Genomic DNA, 23,513 nt, shown 5'->3' with positions numbered 1-23,513 from the left:
AATTCTGGCAAATCTGGAAGTTCTGGTCGCGCCCCTTTACAGCTATTTTTGAGTGGGTTCCACTGGTCCAAATCAGGTGCAAGATGGCTCATTGGAAAGATTGATCTGTCTACTTTCCATCCCAAGTGGAATTTCTGGATTTGGAGTTGATTTGACCCCTCAAAAATCAATTCTCCCAAGGTCACTTTCTGCAACTCAAAAAGTGGGCAGAAAGTCATTTTTTTGATGTATTTTGAGCTTTTGGAGGCTCAAAACTCAAAACCAGGCTTCTCCCAAGCATTGGTAATTTTTTTTTTTGCATGCCCTTTCCAAAAATGTGAAGTTTTCAAAATTCCGAGCAGCCCTTCAAACTGGTCTCACCCGGGGTGAGACCAGTTCTTGGGAAAAACCTGTAATTGGCACAAAAAATTCACAAATGACAAAATTTTCTCCAAATTTCTTGAAATTTGGGCTGGGAGTCCCCAATCAAGTACCATGCTCAGTCAAAGAGGCTTTGGCCAAAATTTGGAGTGGATCGGGCGTTTTCCTTCGTTTTTGTGCTTTGGCCAACCGTCCTTGGAGCACCTTCGTTCTCGCCGGTATTTTTGACATTTCTCTCAAACCATGACACCTGTGTAAAAAGTGAAAGATTTTTTTCTTCTTTGGCATGTTTTGGACAAAAACCTCTCTCAGTTTTGAAAAATTCATCTTTGATTGCTCAGAAACAGCTTTTGAGTGAAACTTGTCCCGATGTGTGAAACAAGGGATTTTGTCGAAATGGAGCGAAATGAAGGGGATAGAGGGCTTCTAAATTCTTGGGGAAATTTTTGGGAGTGGGGAGGGATGTTAGGAAGCAGGGGAAAGTGGAATTTCAGAGATTGAGTGAGGGGAAGGGGTCGAAAAGGACAAAACACAGGCCAAACCTAGAAAATTGCCATGTTGTAGCTAGAAACTAGGGTTTGTGCAAAAATGAGGAATTTGGCGGATCTAAGGGATGGGAAGTGTTTGATAAGGTACTTTAAGGATAGGGAAAGGTGTATGAACATCAGGAAACAAGTTTTGCCGGTGATTTGACCATCCAAGTGAAATTGCCTTCAAAACCCTAGGAGAGGGAAATGACCTTGCCTAGGTGCAACTGAAGCATGAAAAAGGTGTGAAATGACTCATTAGACACTGACATGATAATGACAACCCTCTGAATGATGATAGGCTCAGCTGAATGATGACATGGACTGACATTTGGGCAAACCCTAGACCTAATGCCTAGTGACCAAATTTTGCTTGAAAACTCTTTGAAATGACAAAATTTGACCTTGACACTTTAAAATCACTTTGAAAGAGCATATTTGATCACTGGAGGAAGGCTGGAAAGACTGACACTAACAGACCGGTTGCCTCCAAGACTAAGAAAAAATGATTTGCATGCATGGGATGCTCCTCCCTAGGAAACGTGCAAAGGAATCCCTTGTTTCAAGGACCTATTTTTAGCAGTCAGAGGTTACATGCAAGGATCATTTTAGAAACCTCCCACCAAGTGTCACCTTTCCTAGATTTGTGGCATGCATGTCACAACCTCGATTTTATCAAAATTCATGAACTGGATGCTGCAGAGCTCATTCATCACTTCAACCTTGCAGCTCTAACATTCCACATTGCATCTAGGAGTCGTCGGCACATTCAGCTCAACTTTTTTGGGGTAAGCCCGCTTTTCATGTATTGTGTTGCATTTATAACGCTTTTTGTGTTTTGCTTCATATGAATCTTGTCTACTTGATTTCAATGAGAACTTTTTGTCATTTTGATACATACTATCCTATACTAGCACCATTTCAGTTTTCATTGACATCTCACTGCTATCGCATGCATGAAACTATTTTTCACGAACAATCGCTGATTCAGCAACTCACCTCACCCACATGCATGTCGTTCCATTTTCTGAATATGTCATTCACTGTTTTCATGCATGATCATTCACTTATGCTTACACTAAGTATCACCATGGATTCGCATTCGCATTCGCTTTCAGTTTGCCATCAGCGAGTCTCGGTAGCCCTAGCCTGGACCTTGCCTCACCAAGACAACATTGTGCAATCCTGAGAGGGAAGGCTTTGTCTTCCTCTCAAAAAATGTGCATTTCTGCCGAGTGACTATCCTCTAGTCTTACATTGCACAATTTTGAGGGACAATTACTGTTGGCCTAGAAAACTGCGCAATGCAGTCACTGAGCCTACAACCATTTCCAGCTGAGATTACACATTGCACAATTGTAGTAGTCAGCAGCCATACTGGACTGTGCATTGCATAGTTCTCGTAGTCAGTCAACCTCCCAGCATCCCAAACTCTACCTTGTGCAGTCTTGGAAGTCAGTCTCTTGACCTCCTAGTGGAAATTGCACAACCTTCATGATCAGTCACATAGGTATGCTGCAAGTTTTTTCTCAAGTTCATTTTGGTTTTCGACTGACAAATTGCTTGCCATGAGTGTTTCCATGTCTCCAGGTATCACAGGTGTTCATCTGCCTCTTGTCAGTACAGGTACAATGGTTTCCAATAGCTCAAAGTCAAAGACACTGTTTAGAGCACACTTGGGGATGCAACCGATCAAGTGTCTCTAGTCTTGCCTACCCACGAAGACATCAATTTGTTTGTAGACAAGGACATCAAGATATGACAGAAGCAACATCACAATGAGCAACATCATGAACAACAACTAAAGGCATCATATCAGATGCAACGAATGTAAGAGGAAAGTTGTTGAGAACATAGAGGTGGAACAAAGTTGCAAGCTCAAGCAGATCCACTGGTGATAAAAGTAACTTTGGAGACTTAGGCTATGAGGTGACGGCACGACATGAAGATCATGCGAAGATAGAGAATGGAACAAAGAAGGACAAAGAAGGAGTTGCATGTGCTAAAGCCACAACTCAAGAAGGACATGAGCTGCACAGACAAGCAAATGAGTTGCAGCAGGAACAAGAACAACAGAGGGCACAACATGCATAGATGGATGAAAGTGTGCCCGTACAAGTTATAGATCCATCCCAACAGCTAGCACGGAGAAGACATGGTGAGTAGTGTTGTTGATCACATGCAAGGGAATTTAGCAGCATGCATGTCATTGTGCACACACATGTGATCCTACCCATTTGGCACACTCACTAAGGCAATGTTAACAGGAAAAGTGTCTATTCAGAACGACCCTATCCCACTGAGGTGTGACAGTGACCTCAGAAACAAACAGGGAAAACTACTTTCGTATTCTTCTTTACGAACTATAAACGAAGAGGAATAGGATGAACCAACCTGTGTCTTGCGCTAGTCCTTTGATCCAATCTCTCTCCTCTTTGACAGTTTCTAGCTACTTGCTCCCTTATTTGCCCAGCGTCACCAAGTTCCTGTAAGATCACAGAAGAAGGAAACTACACAAAGACATGGATTTATATTCATAAATAGCTTAGGATCAGATTTAAGCTAAACATACAAATGTAACAAACATCAATGATACACAAGCATGTAGGAGAAACTCAAATAGTTTTATTGATAAAACAAGAAGATCTAGGAGGAGTTACAACCGATGATTCCTGATCCAGCATCAACCTCCCAGCATAGAATCCCCTCTTCACCTCCAACAAAGCATAAATCACCCAATACTCTGATATCTATCTCAAAACCAACAACAATTCTCTGCAATGTACAAAATTCCAGCCTCTAGATCTCTTGGTGAGGGATCCATATATAGATGTATGCAAAGAGGATGAGTCAGCTCATGAATTGATTAGTGGCTTCTCTCTGTCAATTCTTGCTTCCACTTGGAGACTGAGAGCCTCTTACTCATCACTGGTCGAATTCAGTGAGGCAAGTGTCATTGGAGAAGATTCTGGAAGCTTCCATTGTCTCTTCACCTCGTGGAATGACTCTGCCACTTGTCATTTCCCGCTCAGCGAACCCTGGTAGTGCATTCAAGTGCATTGCAATGCACCTAGCCAGTGTATTTGGGTGCTTTGCAACACAGCTAGCTAGTGGAGCAGCTGAAATGATCCTGATTTGACTAGTTCTGAGCAGTTTCTGGTGGAGAACTTCTGGGAGAAGCTGTAATTTGTTGACCTTGTTTCTTTAGGAGCTGGAATAACACTTTTAGGGACTTAGGATCCCTTAGTTTATGGAAATTTCATGCTTAGAGCTGTAAGGCACAAAAATGTCTATAACAGTTGCCCCCTAAAGTATGAGGCCGTTTATCGGGTGAAATGCTTTATTAGGAGGATCCGAAGTTCTTTCAATGCTGGGAGGAGACCTGTAATAAGATACAATACAATACATTATCTTCATACTGTTTTCATGATCTAGCTGAGGTGGGCATTCCCATGCTCAGTCTTTATAAATTCATTTTCATCTACATAGGACAGATAATCGTCTGATGGTAGACTGATGATTCCGATGGAGTCATCATCCTTTTGGTAGGATGATTATCTGTGCTGCAATGCTGTACATTTCAATGTCTTTATTTTTCCTGAATATATATCGCAGCCCGAATGGATGAAACTAGATCCGGGGTCTTCAATCTCGTCTGATCTTCACTCGAAGTACAAGTCAATCCATGTGAGAAATGTTTTGAAGTCGAACATGGAAAGACATCGCTTGATTACCAGTCAATGATGTAAACTGTTAACAAGCGTGAGAGGAATCACCGATAATGATAATGACCCTCAAGGTACCGCAGTACAATTCACGTGGTGTGAATAAAGGACTTGGCGTCGAACACCACGCAAAATCTTTCGGTCGAAGGTCATTGATGTATACCTGTCGCCGGAAGTGAGAAACTTGCCATTGAGGTATGCAAGCTTCAAAGTACTGAATGGGGTGTTCCTAGATCAACTTCTTGGATAATGAGCTGATGTCGACAAGAAGCGATCCGTCAAAGGAGGGCCTTAATGAATCCCACATCAATGACACGGAATGGAGCAAATGATTTTGATGGAGGTGAAAACGATCTGATGATATATGGTTCAGGGTGGCGGTCATGAAAGAATGAAGTATAATGTATGGTAGTGGATGGGACACGGGTGACTTCTCTGGATGACTTCTCTTGAACATGTCGGCGACACTTATGTGATGGATTGGTAGCATTTACCCCAAATATGGATGGTGTGGCGTGACCATGGTGATGTGACCGGTGAATGAAACAACCCAACCCGACTCAAGCATGGAGTGGAAGTGTCATGTTTAAGAGCGACTTGCTACCAATAAAGTTTCTTTGAGTTTTCTTCCCAATTTTTCCCCAGTCATTGCTGACCAGTACCTCTTTATTTTTGTCAAGCTTGAGGAGGATAACATATGCTTGTTCTATAATTTTCCCTTCGGGCAAACCCATCGCTATGTTTTAACGAGCCTAGCGATAGTGAAACTCGTTCTCGCCTAAAGACAAGTTTGTCGCTATTAATCTTTTTAACGAGTCTAACGACAAAGATAACTCGGTCCTTTTCATTTTTAAAGAGTCTGAAAAGGTACGTAAAGGTAACTCTGAAGTTCCTTTTTCGTCATCTAATCCCTTAAGTCCGAAAAAGTATAAAATAATATAGAAGGGATGAGTTTTCGATAGTTTTAACGAGCCGAACAAAACAAGCGCTCGATCTTTTTGTGCAATAATCCCTCAGGTCCAAAAAGATTAAAATCTAGAGGAGGGATAGCACTTCCTGTCACTTTAACGAGCTGGAAGGCCAAAACTCGGCAATCTTTTCATATTTTACGAGTCAGTTGAAAAGAGCTTAAAGAAGACTCGTCTTTTGAGGAACGAGTGATAAAATGGGTAGCAACTGATTCCAAGTAAGGTTTGGAATTTTCCAATCACGGCAGTGTCACAAGGATGGCTAGTGAAATCACTCTTCGCAGCTGTTCCTCAAAATGGGTAAACAATCAAATGGAGGTGAATGATTGGCCAATGGAAAAGTGGAGGTGACGGTGCAAACACGACCAAGGCTTTAATGGCTGAAAATTCTTCGTTCACGGTGGTTATTTACCGGGGGATAGTTCATTTTTTAACGAGCTTAAACGCGGGTGGAAACATTTGCTCGGTCTTATGTTTATTTTTTAACGAGCTTGAACTATGTGCTAAAACTGCTCGATTAATCCAGTCATATGATAAGAATGTCTCATATAAAACGACAACTTTTAGATTTTGCCCCACATCCTTTCTTTATGCAAGTTAGGAAACGACTAATCCAAAAAAACAGATAAATAATCGCTCTTTGCTTGCACTCCAAAAGGTTTACATGCCCCCAGGTATAAAACAGAGTTTCAAAGTTACCCCTCAATTTGCAGACAAAACATTTGTTCTATCAGGAGAGGCCTACCCCTTACAGGTTACCCAAAGGTTGTTCTATTCGCACAGCAAACAAAACACTTCTTTGGCGATGTCTACCGAGATAAGCAAGGGTGAGTGGCGACGCTCGCCAACTCACATAACTTTAACAAGAGAATATTATTCTAGAATAACCCCTCTTCCAATCACAGACGGGGTACAGACTAGTCATATTCTCCCGCGGAAACCTACCCTATACCCGAAGTTTTCCTGCCGAAGTAGACCAGGACGCATGCCCCCTGGGTTTCAGTCATATCCCTCTGAATTACTCGCGCTCATCGGGAGGACAGACTGGGAATTGAGACATTTCTTGCGTGAAGAGACCATTTAGGGACGGTATATGACTATTTGCTATGCGTGATCCGGGAAATGAAAGCTGGTCCACGAGCTTGACCACTCTTTCTTCGTTCGTAAAACACATTACTCTAAAGAGTGAGGAGATGATGGCTCCCATGCAATAAATATAGTCTCGTCCAAGGAGTAGGTTATAATCTAAGGGTCCTTGAACGACCATGACGTTCATGCGAACTGTCTTCCCTCTCAATGTTATGGGCACATCGGGAAGGATCCCTAAAGGTCGACTGGTTCCTTTATCAAAGCCTGTCAGATTTCTCATTTCAGGCAACAGCGATGGTGAACCAAGCGCTTTCCAAGCAATAGAGGAAAGGATACTCATAGAAGCCCCCTCATCTATGATGGTACCAGCCATGACCATTCTATATATTTGAACAATAATTCGGAATGGTATGCTCGCTGGCAAACGGGGTCTGCCTAGTTGATTCCAGTCGAAGGATACAACTAGGTTGCTTGGAGGTGGGACTGAGTAGACGACCGGGTATGGCTCTGACGAACTTCCTTCCTATGGTAAAGGAATGGGTGGATTGCCCCCATGTTCGTCGGAGTCTGTGTTGATGAAGAGAATTTGGACGGTGTCATCCTTGTTCTCTTCAGTGACTGTATCATCCGAAGATAAAACCTCTGAAAGCAAGACCGGGTCAACTGTCACCTCGAACTTTTGACTTTCGTCTGGTATGGATTCAGTTGGTTTATCTTCAATGACAGGCACTTCAGCCGACCACCTGAGCGGGCCAACTGGGTTCTCAACTAGTGACGGACTCGGCAAGAGTTTTTTATATCCAGGAGGAAGTCGTAACGGTGAAACCGGATGATCATCCAAAACTCTTTTAGCCTCGTCTAAGAAGGGACAACGGTGGAGGGCATGGTCGCCTTCGCACAGTTTACAAGGAAATCTAACTTTCCCTTTTCGTCCTGGGGCTTCACTTTCACTAGTTGACGGTGTGCTTTCAACATGATCTCCAGAGGTTGATGACACCGGATTGTGCAAACGAGGAGACCAGTCCCTTAGTATCCAGGGGATGCAAGGACAATCTCTGTGAAAGTGGTCTCCTCTGCAAATGACACATGGTGATTTATGCTTGGTCGGTGCTGTGTGTGGATTTTCGTTAGACGACACTCATTTTCCCCCATTCGCCTTTGGCTCCTTCTTCTTTTTCTCTTTCTTCTTCTTTTCCTTCTTCTCCTTAGGAACTTGGCTTTTAGCTTTACCAGTCCCATCAAGCGAAGAGGAAGGAGGAGAGGAAGAATTAGAGGAAGTAGAAGGCTGGTGGGTAACTCTGGACTCGTCTAATTGCTGATTCGATTGTTCAGGAATAATGGTGTTCTGAACGACATTGGTTGAGAAGAGCCATACTGGCAAGCCAATTGTCAGTCCTGGAAGCGACAATGTGGCCATATGGGGCGCACCAACATCTCCCCAAGAGGAGAAGGGACTAGGATTTCCACCAAGGGGAATTCCTTGGTTGGTAGGCTCCATTTTCTCAACCCAAAGATCAACGTAGGAAAAGGGGATGAATATTCCGTTTAAAATAAATTTTAACACGCTTTGACACAACTTGTTTTTTCAGTTTTAAAGAGTCGAGAAAAAACAAAAGATGACTCTAGTCTCCTTTGATTTTTAATGAGCCTGAAGTGACAAGTGCTCAGATGGACCTTTTCTGTTAAGGAGTCTGAAAAGGAACGAAAGGGACTGCTCTGGAGGTCTAGGTAGAGGGAGTACCAAACCAATCACAAAACTGCAGAATACTTTTTACGGTACGACAGTCAATCTTCCCGAATGCTGTGTTCGGTGCATTCCGATCAGTAGGGTGGCTGACACGGCTTCCTATGGATAAAGGTTTTATGCCTATAGGGGTCTCCCAATATATACTCGACGGTACGTGGGAGCACAAGTCCGTACTGGCACTTATCATCTCAAAGTGGAGGAATCACCCAACCATCAGTGAGGACAACAGTTACTAGGCTTTATGACGCCGGAATACGTCTCTAGCCTAGACCTCTAAATGTTGTGCGTTAAGTTACAAAGCATTGTTAAGTTCATTGAATTTATTTTAGGTTGATCTTTCTTATGAAGTTTGCCTTTTGGGTTCACCACGAGATCTAGATGTAATTCCTAAAATGCAATCTAAAGATGATAAGCAAGCTTTTATCTCTTTTCAGCAATGAAAATCCTAGCTACAAGGGGAAAAGAAAGACACAATCTTTTCTCAAAGAGCAAAGAGCACACTGTAAATGCACTTTTCCTAAATCAAGCCAAACAGACTGTCAATATGCAAATGCACATGTGCATGTATTTGTTTTTCACTTTCTTAATATTGATGCCTAAAAAGAAAGTTGTTGTAGAAATTTGAATTCGTTTTCAAGTGAAAAACACAAACAAGCTTCTTTTCGAAATCAAAAGGTAGAGACGATTACGACACTTTATGATTTTGAAATAAACACTTGTTTTGACACTAGAAATTCACAAATTCAAGCCAAAGGCAAAAGTAAAAGCATAATCAATTGTCAACAGCAAATAAACTTTCTCCTAAGATCAAAATCGACACTTACGACAGATCTAAATCAAAGGACGACATTATGGCTATTCTACTTTTGCAATGGGAAACTGTAAATGATGTAACAAACACACAAAAACACATACAGTTTCTTTTATACAACTGAGGTGGAATTAAGGCAAAGAAAAGGGGTTTTTAAACAGACACACACACTGATCACAGGCTGCAAAAATCAGAGACAAAACTGAAAAAATTGAGCAAAGAACCTCAGCTGCACAAGGCTAGGCTGATCAACGCACCTGCTACACAGAGAAACTGGATTGCAACGTAGGTAGCCCTCTCAGGAACTGCGTTGAAATGCAGAATCTCTTCACAGAGCCTGTGCTGGGGCAGAAACGAGAATTCTATCCGGGTTCTGGGTCACGGTTTGCAGTTTAATCTATGGTTTTTGGCCGAGTAAAAGCAATCAGTAATGCACAATCAGAGGGTTGATTTAAAAGAGGTTTAAGAGCTATCACAAAGGGTAATCAGATCATTTGTGAATTAGCTATTCAAATCATAAACAGATCCAGTGAATGGATTGAAGCAGTAGATGTCTACTTTGCATTTGTTAATGGCAAACGCAGTTCGATTCGCTACTTCTAAGTTTATGAAACAAACAACAAGAGAAACACAAACAAACTAACTAGACACGATCCCCAGCGGAGTCGCCATTTTGTTAACGGGAAAAGTGTCTATTCAGAACGACCCTATCCCACTGAGGTGTGACAGTGACCTCAGAAACAAACAGTGAAAACTACTTTCGTATTCTTCTTTATGAACTATAAACGAAGAGGAATAGGATGAACCAACCTGTGTCTTGCGCTAGTCCTTTGATCCAATCTCTCTCCTCTTTGACAGTTTCCAGCTACTTGCTCCCTTACTTGCCCAGCTTCACCAAGTTCCTGTAAGATCACAGAAGAAGGAAACTACACAAAGACATGGATTTATATTCATAAATAGCTTAGGATCAAATTTAAGCTAAACATACAAATGTAACAAACATCAATGATACACAAGCATGTAGGAGAAACTCAAATAGTTTTATTGATAAAACAAGAAGATCCAGGAGGAGTTACAACCGATGATTCCTGATCCAGCATCAACCTCCCAGCATAGAATCCCCTCTTCACCTCCAACAAAGCATAAATCACCCAATACTCTGATATCTATCTCAAAACCAACATCAATTCTCTGCAATGTACAAAATTCCAGCCTCTGGATCTCTTGGTGAGGGATCCATATATAGATGTATGCAAAGAGGATGAGTCAGCTCATGAATTGATTAGTGGCTTCTCTCTGTCAGTTCTTGCTTCCACTTGGAGACTGAGAGCCTCTTACTCATCACTGGTCGAATTCAGTGAGGCAAGTGTCATTGGAGAAGATTCTGGAAGCTTCCATTGTCTCTTCACCTCGTGGAATGACTCTGCCACTTGTCATTTCCCGCTCAACGCACCCTGGTAGTGCATTCAAGTGCATTGCAACGCACCTAGCCAGTGTATTTGGGTGATTTGCAATGCAGCTAGCTAGTGGAGCAGCTGAAATGATCCTGATTTGACTAGTTCTGAGCAGTTTCTGGCGGAGAACTTCTGGGAGAAGCTGTAATTTGTTGACCTTGTTTCTTTAGGAGCTGGAATAACACTTTTAGGGACTTAGGATCCCTTGGTTTATGGACATTTCATGCTTAGAGCTGTAAGGCACAAAAATGTCTATAATAGTTGCCCCCTAAAGTATGAGGCCGTTTATCGGGTGAAATGATTTATTAGGAGGATCCGAAGTTCTTTCAACGCTGGGAGGAGACCTGTAATAAGATACAATACAATACATTATCTTCATACTGTTTTCATGATCTAGCTGAGGTGGGAATTCACATGCTCAGTCTTTATAAATTCATTTTCATGTACATAGGACAGACAATCGTCTGATGGTAGACTGATGATTCCGATGGAGTCATCATCCTTTTGGTAGGATGATTATCTGTGCTGCAATGCTGTACATTTCAATGTCTTTATTTTTCTTGAATATATATCGCAGCCCGGATGGATGAAACTAGATCCGGGGTCTTCAATCTCATCTGATCTTCACTCGAAGTACAAGTCGATCCATGTGAGAAATGTTTTGAAGTCGAACATGGAAAGACATTGCTTGATTACCAGTCAATGATGTAAACTGTTAACAAGTGCGAGAGGAATCACTAATAATGATAATGAACCTCAAGGTACTGCAGTACAATTCACGTGGTGTGAATAAAGGACTTGGCGTCGAACACCACGCAAAATCTTTCGGTCAAAGGTCATTGATGTATACCTGTCGCCGGAAGTGAGAAACTTGCCATTGAGGTATGCAAGCTTCAAAGTACTGAATGGGGTAAATGTCATAGTATCCCTTAGCTCATGTTTACCTCGAAAAGCTGACGAAAGTGGGTAAATGTGGGAGGGGTTGTTACAGAATGGTATTAGAACATGGTTCAGAAACTTAGATGGGATGGGTAGAATGTTTTTGTCATGCATGCATGTCAGTGTCTATATGGTTATTATGCACGCACTCTCTGTTAGGCCCCTATACTACTAGTGTAACCCCTTATTGTTATTATTACAACCCCCTTATTATATTGTTGTACCCATGCAGTCCCCATATTGCTACTATTGTACCCCATAGAAGCCCACTATTGTTATTATTGTGCCCTTACATTATTATTGTTATGTCGGCTCTGATTATATTATGACCCCTTAGACTCCTATATATGGAAATGACGTCTTGTCATTTGTATCATCCAAGAATTGTTCATTTGTGTAATGTAAAGGAGATTTCCCCCTCGAAGAGGCTTATTTCTAAGGCGTTGCTCTATCTTTTCTATCTTTTTGTGAGCTGGTTTCATAACATTTAGTATTGGAGCTTTGGATTGTAGGGTTTCGCTGCTCCAAACAGGTCATCGTGGGATTTTCGCTATAACTCTTTCGCTACAAAGTTTCAGAAGCTACAACAAAAACCCATTTGAGACAAAATTGGTCTAAACCTCGGCTCCGAATTTCAGATCCTGTCTCGCTATATTTTCGGAGATATAGTTTGAGGAAGTTAGGGTTTTTGCAGACCCCCGAATTACATTCCAAACAGGTCACCGTGGGAAACTCGTCATAACTTTCTCTCTGAGCAACAAATTGAAATTTCGTAAGAAGTTATAGAAAGAGGACGGACTGTAGTTTTCTTTGCATAGTTTTCAGATCCGAAGGTCGAAACAGTGATGCGTGGCACGTCGTACAAGTTCGCTCTACTGAAACATTATATAATCAGGTCATCTTAGGAGATTGGCCATAACTCTTTCTTGGAGAATCAAATTCTGATCATACTTGCAGGGTTAGAAAGGGACTCAAAGGCCTACTTCAGGATACAATTTCAGAACTTTGAAATCTGAAAGTACAGAGTTACTATAATTTCAATATCGAGCTCCTGAAATCAAGAAAAGGCGATATGATGAAGTTTGATGGAAATGATCAGTAAATTGGATACTACAAATGGAGCAATACTTCGATTTAAATGAGGTTCAACTATTACAAAAGGTACATATTGCATCTTCATATATAGAACCAGATCAATTTTTATGGTATAAAGGGCTTTGTTCTCGTAAACCACTTGTTACGTGGTCAATTTTCATGGAGGAAATGATAGCACATTACGAGGATACAAAGAGAAACTCCTTCTTTAGCCAATTGATAAATCTCAAACAAAAGGGTTCAATGAAAGAGCACATTGAGGACTTTCAAAAATTGAATATAAGGGTAAATTATATTCCAAAGAAGCAAAGGATTGATGTCTTCATAGGGACTTTAAAGGATAACGTTCAACATGAGGTTTTTTTTTGGGAACCTGATTCATTAGAGGAGGCATTCAAGTTGGCAAGAAAAATTGAAAGTGAAATTATGGAAACAAGGAATCCCACCACTCATGACTATAATTATGGAAGTGTTTCTTCTCCTAGCCTTCCACAACCTACAAGGCTTACACCACAACAATTGGAAGAAAAAAGAGAAAAATGGCTTTGTTACAATTGTGATAGAAAATGCACTAAAGGTCATAAGTGTGCTGAGAAGAAGTTATTTTACATAGAGTATGAAAAGGAGGAAGAAAAGGATCAAGAAACATCAAAAGAAGAGGATATACGCCAGGACCCAACCCCAGAGAAAGAAGAAATGAATCCGACCATATCTTTTAAAGCATTGGCAAGAATTACCACTCAAACTCTCAAGATAAAAGGACATATCAAGAAGAAAAAGGTTCAGGAACTAAAAGATCACATCGAGAAAGAAGAAATGAATCCAACCATATCTTGTAATGCATTGGCCGGAATTACTACTCCTCAAACTATCAAGATAGAAGGACATATCAAGAAGAAAAATGTTCAAGAAGTGAAAGATCACATTGAGCATCAAGAAATGAATCCGACCATATCTTGTAAATCATTGGAAGAAATTACCACTCCTCAAACTCTCAAGATAGAAGGACATATCAAGAAGAAAAAGGTTCAAGAAGTGAAAGATCACATCGAGCATCAACAAGAAGTTCTCCAACTTTTAAACGATAATGCCACTTTAGTGCAAAATCAAATGAAACAACAAGTAGATCAACATTGCAATGAAAGAAGTTTTGATGTAAGCGATTGGATATTTTTATGGTTACATACATACAAACAAATGTCCCTCAAGAAAGCTATTTATGAGAAGGAAATGTTGGCAATACTACATGCACTTGACAAATGGTGACCTTACCTAATGGGAAGACACTTCAAGGTAAAAACGGATCATGATAGTATTAAATACCTTTTAGAACAAATATTATCCTCTGAAGAGCAACAAAAATGGGTCACAAAGATGTTGGGTTATGACTTTGAAATCATCTACACAAAAGGGAAGCAAAATGTCATTGCAGATGCACTCTCAAGAAAGAATGAGGATATGGAAGCATTTTTGTGTGCCATTTCTATTATCCAACTAGATTGGATAAAAGAAACAAGGGATGAATGGAAGGAGGATGAAGAAGTATGGCAACTCATTCAAAATTTGCAAAAGATCCCAATTCAAACAATATGGCCAGAACTTGAAGAGGAAGGAAAAATCATATTGGAACCTAGAGCAGTCACAGAAACAAGAACCTGGCAGCTACGAAATCAATCAATTTCAGAGTATCTCATCAAGTGGAAGAACTTACCTGCTGAAGATTCCACATGGGAGGACAAGAATTTTATACAGAAGCATCAAGAACTACTCAAGTGTTGAGGACAACACTTTTTCAAGGAGAGGGGCATGTTAGGCCCCTATACTACAAGTGTAACCCCTTATTGTTATTATTACAACCCCCTTATTATATTGTTGTACCCATGTAGTCCCCATATTGTTACTATTGTGCCCCATAAAAGCCCACTATTGTTATTATTGTGCCCTTACATTATTATTGTTATGTCAGCTTTGATTATATTATGACCCCTTAAACTCCTATATATGGAAATGAGGTCTTGTCATTTGTATCATCCAAGAATTGTTCATTTGTTTAATGTAAAGGAGGTTGCACCCTCGAAGAGGCTTATTTCTAAGGCGTTGATCTATCTTTTCTATCTTTTTGTGAGATGGTTTCATAACACTCTCATTATTATGGTCATCATGCATGAGTTCATGGTATGCAATTGGTATTATCATGCATGATGTTGTGATATTGATATGGTTATGTATATACATGTATTGTGCTAATTCGGACTGATTTTGTAGACGAGATAACCTCCCTTGAACTTCATTGATGTATGTTGATTGAGTTTGTATTTGGTTTATTTGACATGGTATGTTTACAGGAAGAAGAGGATCAAATATGACTAACAAAATGGTGGATTAAAATTCACGAGACTCACCTTACAGATCAGATGACCAACCAAGAGATGAGTACTCTCCTTAGACAACACACACTTTGAGAAGTTGTAAGGTAGAAATTAGAAGTTTCAAGGCAGATAATGATGAAATAATTCAATCATAGGAAGGAATTTCCAGGGTGCTAGAGAAACAAGCAGAGGTCAATGCAGTTATTCTTCAGATTTTGTCAGACTTGTAGCGACAGGGACAACTAATGATTAGTTATGGAAAAGAGGACATGACTAATGAGGCATATGGTAGTAGGTATCATGGTATCCATAGGTCAAACAGGGATGCCACAGTCATAGATGGAAGGTACTTGCAGACACCTAATAGGAGAGGCAGTGGATATGGGTTCTACTCTAGTTTTGGTTCAGACAGGTATCATGGTCATCGTTGTTATCATCCTTATAGGAGTAGTGACAGGGGATATTTTTTGGATGAGTTCAAGAAATCCAAGCCACCTACAATCAACGGAGAGTTGAAGAAACTGAAAGATGTCGAGGCATGGTTGCTTAGGATGAAGAAGTTCTTTGAGATGCATGACTATATAGAGAACACGAAGGTTAGGATAGATATTTTTAGTCTCAAAGGGAAATAAAATATATGGTGGGAAGATGTGAAGCATGTTAGAAACATCAAGAAAAAGGAATTGAGCTGATATGAATTCAAGAGACTCTTCAGAAAGAAGTACTTGTTAGAGAGGTACTATGATAGTAAGTCCAAGGAGTTCTATGAACTAAAGATGGGATCGATGATATATGAGGAGTACACAAATAAGTTCGTGGAGTTGTTAAGGTATGTGCCGCATCTTAAGGATGCGAAAATAAAAGTTCAAAGATTTATCAGTGGATTTCCATTAGAATTTAAGGATCAGATTGAGTACGAAGAACCTCAAATGCCGAAATAAGTCATTGGGAAATTAAAAAATTGTTATGAGAAATCAAAGCGTAAGACCAAGTCTAAGAATGGTTGGAAAGGGAATGACAAGAATAAAGGTAAGTGGCAACCAAAGTGAGCAAGACCTTAGGATGTAGGTGAGAAGGAAAATGTTTCTCCTTACAATAATTTTAATGTTGTATAGAAGGGACATGGAACTCATCTTGGAGAGCAACAGAATAGAGGTGATGGTAGGAGACAGTTCCAGTGTTAGATATATGTGGCAAGGATCATCTCAAGAAGGAGTGTTTGTTGTATCAAGGTGGTAGGCCTAAGATCTACAGTGCTTAGGAGGCACAAACAGTTGGGGATGTTGTACAAAGAATTAATTGGATCTATGCAACATTTGATAACAAGTAGGTGGATCACTGGGAATCCACTATTGAGATGGAAGGTAAGCTCTATGATTTAATTGTTTCTATTTTGATTGATCCTAGATCTAATTATAGTTATGTTCATCTTGACCTAGTGGATAAGTGTGGTTTGAGAAAAGAAGTGCATGTAGATTCTTGGTTGGTGTAGGGGGATACAAGTAATAAGAATAGAGTTCATTATTGGGTAAGATCTTGCACATTTGTGAGTAATGGTATGCCTACATCAGTGCATCTAAATGTGCTTCTGTTAGGGTCATATAGTATCCTTATGGGTATGGATTGGTTATATATTCATAGGACTAAGGTGGATTGTTATGAGAAGGCTATTGAATGTTTAGATGATGGTGGAGAGAACATAATTTTGTAGGGTAAGAATAAGCCTACATAGATGAGAATGGTTACAACCATGCAGGCAAAGCACAATTGCAGGAAAGGGTGTGTGCTGTTCACAATGCATGTTTCCAGTGATAAAGGTAAGGATGTTGAGGATGCAGAAGTCTCGAAGAGGTATCTGGTTTTGCAGTAGTTTCAGGATGTATTTATAGCAGAGAATTCAGAGTTGCTACCTCATAGGGAAGTGGACTTTTCTATTGAATTGGTACCAAGAGCAGCACCAATATGAAAGGAACCTTACACGATGATCACTCCATAACTAGTGGAATTGAAGTTGTAGTTGAAGGAAATTCTTGACAAGGGATATCTTAGGTCAAGTGTGTCGCCTTAGGGTGCACTAATATTGTTTGTGAAGAAGAAAGATGGGACTCTCAGGTTGTGTATTGATTACAGGTAGTTGAACAAGGTAACCATCAAGAACAGGTACCATTTTCCAAGGATTGATGACTTGTTTGATCAGTTGAAGGAGCAACAATTTTCTCAAAGAATGATTTGAGATTAGGATATCATTAGGTATGCATCAAATAAGAGGACATTTACAAGAGGATATCACCTGTACATTTTTCCAGGTGACTTTGGGTGTCATCTCAATTGTAAAAATGTGTGTACATTTTTTCCGTGTTAACAATTGTCCCCTGATGTATGAGGTTAGAAGCAAGAATATAGCCAAAATACATCATCTATATATATATATATGATTGAGAGTTCGATCAACTTCTTGAGAGATGAAATAACTTGCTAGGGAGATGAGTGGGGAAATCCTTGATTGAGGATGAAAGATAACCATGCTTTGAAGGAATGTTGATAAGAAAGTGTCTATACGAGGCAGGCATGTCCCATGCTTGTTATGATGACTAGTGACTAAGTATTACAATCATACATGAAATATTCTTGTCAAGTAAAAAATGTGGTGGTTTACATGCTAATGGCTAATGATGATAAATTATTACACCCTCAAGGGTGCTTATAATAAATAGATTGAATTAGGTGCCCAAATGCATCAAAAGTGAATCACTCCTGAGTGAGCTTCTCATGGATGCATCAAAATGTAATCATTGTTGAACAAGGTGCTAAGCGATGCATGGGTCTTTGACTAAATGAGAGAAATGCAATGGTCACCACATACAATACTACCCTGACATGAAAAACTTATGTTGGTGTTCAATGTCATGGAGGTCGATGACATCAATGGGCGATAGTGATTCCCACTATGCTACCGAGGATGTCCCTTAAGCGGGGGAACACCCAAGGTACTGATTCAATCCTAGAATATGGGTGTTGAGGTCAACAAGAAAGAAGTGCGAATTTCCCAAAATGTTGATTTGGGGGTGTAAGATAAAGATGATTGTAATATGGTGGGTCAACAACGAATGTAAATGAAAGTTGATAGTATGAAGGGATACGGGAAACTGCCCGAGGTTGGATTTGTAATGCGAGTGGTGGCAGTCAAAACAATTCTTCTAGTGGGGGATGTCCTTGGAGTCGATAGGAAATCTAGGGTAGGTGTAAGCATGTTATGACTGGCATGATGAATGATCAATGGATGGTGTAGTGACTAGCGAGCTCCAACCAGGGGTGACTAAGGACTACTCCTAGGTGAACCCTTTTCCTAAAAAGTCTTTGTACACTTGCCAAAAGAATGTAAAGGTGGTTTAGGATGTACATACATAGAGACTAGTGCCCCATGAAAAATGATGACCTGTGTGATGATGGAGGTAAGGTTTTGTTGAGGGAGGGGGCCCCATTGGTTGGTATCAATGTGAGGTTGATGAGGTGGATGAAGCAACACAAATGAGTTATGCCATATGGAGGGATGATAGGTAAAATGTATAATGCGAGAGTGCATTGAACTTAATTCGAAAAAAATAAAAGAGACGACTTGAGAGTAAGGTTTGTAAGTAGTAAATATAGAAGAGGAGAACAAGGTTGATCTTCAAGACATGTGAATAAAATGGATCACAGGCTTGAGTGTATGGTTATGGGTCCCAATAGTGTGTGGGGAGCCATAAAATTGGGTGATCCATGAATAAGAAGGTACTATCAACTGGCATGAACGTTTACCATGTGAAAGGGAAGGTGGTGGTAAATGTGGTTGGGATGATGGACCCTATAGTGAATTTTAGATATATGATGTTAGGGTATGAAAGTCTTTGTAGGAAGCCGATCATGCTAGGTGGAGAATGATACCTTCATTGTCAATGGCCACCGAGGCACTGATCCTGATGGGAAACGATTGGTATACCTGCAACTTTGACAACCAATACCCCAAGTGAAAATATCTTGATGAAAACATATATAAGCTTAAATATCCTAAATAAGATGAATCAAAGAATATGGGAAGGTGCACCTGAAGTGGTACTATGAATGTGAGACAGGCCCAAAAATGAGTCTAGGGTCAAAATGGAACGGAGGGTACCATGATGGAGATGCTGTCATCCTGATCGTTGTGTCATTGGTGGTTTTTAAAATGGAGGTCATGAGCTACTGATTGTGGCTCTGGAAGATGACAATGAGGGCGATATATAGGGAAAAGTGGGCCATATGCCACCTCATTTTTACTTCCTGACTTGGAGTGCAGAGCTAGGTCTAAGAGTATTTTCTACCATAGCAGTCAGCTTGTACACCATGGAAGCACACATGGACAGACAAGTAAGAGGAATCGACTTAAGATTCGTGATTTTGGTAGGCTAGGGTAGGTAGGTTGTACATGGTGGCATGTACAGACCTATGTTTAGGGAAATGACTTGAATGACATGGGTGATTGTGAAATAGTCACATTGTCCCCATAGATCAAGGGAATACCACTACACAATATGCATGGTGGTAGAGAAAACTATCGCGGGGTCCTCTAAGAGACAACTTCGAAACTTTTGGGTTTACAGAAGTGCACGTAGTGCAATTTTTCAAGAAACAGTCATACAACTTGTGCATATGTGAGGGAAACAGACTCTCAACCATTGGTTTGATGTCCCCATAGATGAACGGCTAGCAGATTACCTGACTGCACATCTATATGGATGAATATTTTGTTGCACCACACATATGTTAGAGAGATAGATGCATGACCATGCGTATGTTATTTAGACATGCACATGAGCTTAGAGAAATATATTTTTTATGTCTATTAGACTAATTTTTGTTTTTCTACATCCTTTTCGGTAGGATGGGGATGAAATGGAGAGAGTGTGATTAGGAGCCTATCTGGATAGAGATTGTTGGCAATGCTCAGGAGAGCACGCCACTAGCTAAATGGAGGTTGCTCGAGTTCGTTTAGAACCCCTTGCTCAAGTCGCAAGGTGAGTTCCTTAATTTTATGATACAATGATGGGAGTCAGATCAAAAAGTGTTCAGGATCTAGGGTAGATACTTGACATTCATTATTGTGGTGGATGTCCACTTTGTTATAGGGTTGGTGCCTCGTGGAGAGGTATTTTTTATGCCACTTCTGCATGGTCGGGTGGAACTACAGGCATGGGTGAGGACCCGCTGTGGGCCTAATGATATTGATTGGGGATGTGTCCATATTGAGTGTATTTAGGATTTAGCTGAGCAAGCCTCTTTGGAAATGATTGTGCGCCTTGCTGGGTCAGCCTCCCCTCACCACGTTTCTGGTTCCCAAATTTTTGTCCTACAGGGACTTCAGGATGGGCACTTTTATGACCGGGTTGGATTCATATACAAGGGGATGATAGAACATCTTACACGTGCGCATGGGGTAGTCACATAGCTACTTTTATGCCAACATACTTTTTCATCATCCTCTATGAGAGGATCGTGATGTTGCATCCTATACTAGTGGTACCACGAGGGCCTATGAGAGATCCATGGATATGGAAGTGGGATCCTGTGATGCCTCGTTTAGGAAAGGGTGAGATAGGGCGAAATTGAAACCCCATGATAGAGGGTTGGTTTATGTCCAACCCTCAGATCATTCTGGAGTACCCATACTGCGACGTGGATTTCAAGGGAGAACCATATATGGGCTTACCTCTTAGTGATTGTTGGGTTCTAGAAGGTATATGATTTTTGTGTTATGAATTTGTGCTTATTTTCATATATTTATAATGTATATTTATGATCATACTAATACCATGTATGTTTTATTGTAGATGTGGGTCCACATCCATTGGCCTACTTGGTGGGAAACGATCCTTATCTACTGCGTATAGATGGTGTGGCAAACGTGTCATGGCGGCGGAAAGAGGATAGGGTTTAGGAGGATCCTGAGAGACTAGCTCATCATTGACACTTCGATATAGGCGGTCCCTCCAGAGAGGGAGGAATTCCGTATGCTCAAGTTGACATGGATAGGTTACAGGTGAATGCTAAGGTTGTAGAGGCTCACTTGGCTAATGCAGAGGATGCATGGATTGTGTGGTCGCCTTACTCCAAGGTATGGTTAGGGAGGGATGGGCAATGCTAGGGGATGATATGATATATTGAGTTATAGGTCATGATAGAGTGCACAATCTGATCCTGCATCGACTTGCAGTAGTAGTGGTGACTGGTCATCCTATTTTGGCTCCAACACCTGATGAGGCTAGTAGGCCTTAGGCAGGGAGTGAAGGGGGTGAAGAGCCTCAACCCTAAATGTATTTTGGATGTATGTATCAGGGCAAGCTCCGATTATGAGGATGCTCCCCTCTTGATGACTTATTTTTTTGCCTCGTGCCAATGGATGTATATTCTTTTTACAATATATTTTTTGATATATATATATACGAGATGGTGATTTTTTAGGCTCTTGTGATTTGTTTTTATGTGCATGCTTCTATACATGTGATGTATCTATGTATTTATTTGATGGATATGGTTCTCATGATTTATGTGTCTTGATGATGATATGTATGTGATTCATGCCAATCTAGGATATGATTAGCTATGCGTTCAGACATATGATTTTGATATCTTGGTAATGATGAAATCCTCGAGCCGACCTTTGAGCATGTAGGTATTTCTGAAAAGGAAATGATAATGTAATTTGAAGGTTTTATTCAACTACAATACAATAAGCTAGGAATCAAGGGACACATGCAGGTGATTGATACCTAGATGGGATACATCTGCTAAGAGGCCTATGACGACATCATATTCATCTTGATTAGTGGTGGTTGACCTGATACATAGCCCATTGTGTTGGAAGGGTGTTAGGTCAGGAGAGTATATGGCCCATGCTACTGCAGTGGGGTTTTGCAAACATCTAGAGGCACCATCAGTGAACCCTAGATGATAGGTTAGTGGATGATCCATCTGTGACACATGATGAGAGAGTGATTTTAGTGTACATTCATGATGATATGGTCATCATAAAAATAAGTCATGGTACATACATTTATATTCTAGGGTTGATTTAAATGTTAGGGATGGAATTTTTTGAGGTAGAGTCCATTAACGGGATCTTTGAGGCAAGTTCCATTCGTCTCTACTAAGATGTATTCACCCTTGAGGAGACAATGTTTAATAATGTATGAGCCCTTAAATAATGTCTCGAACATCCTTGATCCTAAGGTTTCTTTTCCAACATCATAGTGAAGGACTAACTCCACTTCAGTGAATTATTGAGGGGTGGAATTGCAGTCAAAAGAGGCTTTAGTCCACCCTTTGTGTGCTTCATTATGTTGGAGAGACTCTCACTAACTTTCATTGATGTCTTCCAGCTACACCAAACTTTGCTCTAAATGTGCGACGTCAGAGAGAATTTCGATGGCCGAGTGTAATGTATGGATCTCACACTCAATGGAGAGAAAACCTTCGACCCCATAGACTAATTTGAAGGGTGTGAATCTAGTAAACGCTTTAACCACGGTGCGGTATGCCCATAAGGATGAAAACACCATGTGGTGCCAATTGGTTTTATGGTTGTTCACCATATGCTGCAACATTGTTTTGAGAACCTTGTTAATAGCTTCTAGCTAGCCTCTCCCCATTTGGTGTATTAGTCGACGATGACCACATTGTACTTATGGCCACCTGAAGATGGAATGTTGTAGGTCATGAAGTCTATGCCCCATTTACAGAAGGGGTCAACAACGATGATAGGGTGTAGGGGAGCTGGTGGAGCTCATTCCTTATGAGTGTATCTTTGGCACCACTCACATCTCTTGACTGCTTGAATACAGTCACAGAAAAGGGAGCAAAAAATAACCAACATAAAGTATTTTATTAGTAGCCATCCCTAAAAGTTGGTCGCTGCAAGCTTTGTTGTGGCAATCATTTAAGACTTGCTCGACTTGTTTGAGAGTAAGGCATTGATGAAGGATGGTGGTGATGCCTCAACGATAAAGGAAATCACCCATAAGGAGGTAACAGGGGGCTTGGTGGCAAACGCACCTCCGATCATCGTGAGAGAGCTGAGGTTTGAAATTTTGAGTTCGTAGAAAGAGGAGGATATTGTCGTACCAGGGGTCATCCATTGATACAAAGAACAATTGTTTGTCAGGGAAAGCATCATTAACTGGGGACCCTTAGGTCTCTGTAGGAGACCAGTGATGAAATCAACAAGGATAAGCGCCTTCTTTCTCTTGGGGTAGGCAAACTATAGATTGAATTCCTATAGAATAACTACCCATCTAGCTTATTTATCATTCATCATATGACGTGTGAGAAAATATATCATGGGGTTGATATTTTCTATTATGGTGGTGGTTCGTAAGATGATATAATGTTGAAGCTTATGTACATAGTATACTAGG

The sequence above is a fragment of the Pinus tabuliformis genome, chromosome Q (genome assembly GCF_031772625.1).
Source record: "Pinus tabuliformis cultivar Carrire ecotype Pingquan chromosome Q, CPIR1, whole genome shotgun sequence".
NCBI lineage: Eukaryota > Viridiplantae > Streptophyta > Pinopsida > Pinales > Pinaceae > Pinus > Pinus tabuliformis.
Note: the sequence above shows the minus strand (reverse complement) of the source record.